Here is a 257-nt window from a genome sequence, read left to right as displayed (position 1 = left end):
TATACTTGTGCTCAGCATTGTCAATAAAATGCCGTATTATTTTATGTAGTGTACCAATCTCGTTCCATTTCATCTGTTGCTAATGCTGATTTGTTTAGAAGTTTCCCGGCCAGGACTATAAAATCCAAAATCTACAAAGCAGCTTTAGCAGCGGATGCAATGTGTATTGTTTCTTCTCGAGGGAAGCCCTTTGAGTTGTGTCCTTGTGAGTTCATCCCCCTTACAGAACAGATCTTGGTTAGGAAGACGAGGAGGGC

This window comes from Juglans microcarpa x Juglans regia, chromosome 2S, assembly GCF_004785595.1.
Source record: "Juglans microcarpa x Juglans regia isolate MS1-56 chromosome 2S, Jm3101_v1.0, whole genome shotgun sequence".
Lineage (NCBI taxonomy): Eukaryota > Viridiplantae > Streptophyta > Magnoliopsida > Fagales > Juglandaceae > Juglans > Juglans microcarpa x Juglans regia.
The sequence above is the reverse complement of the archived record's forward strand: the minus strand, read 5'-3'. Positions refer to the sequence as shown.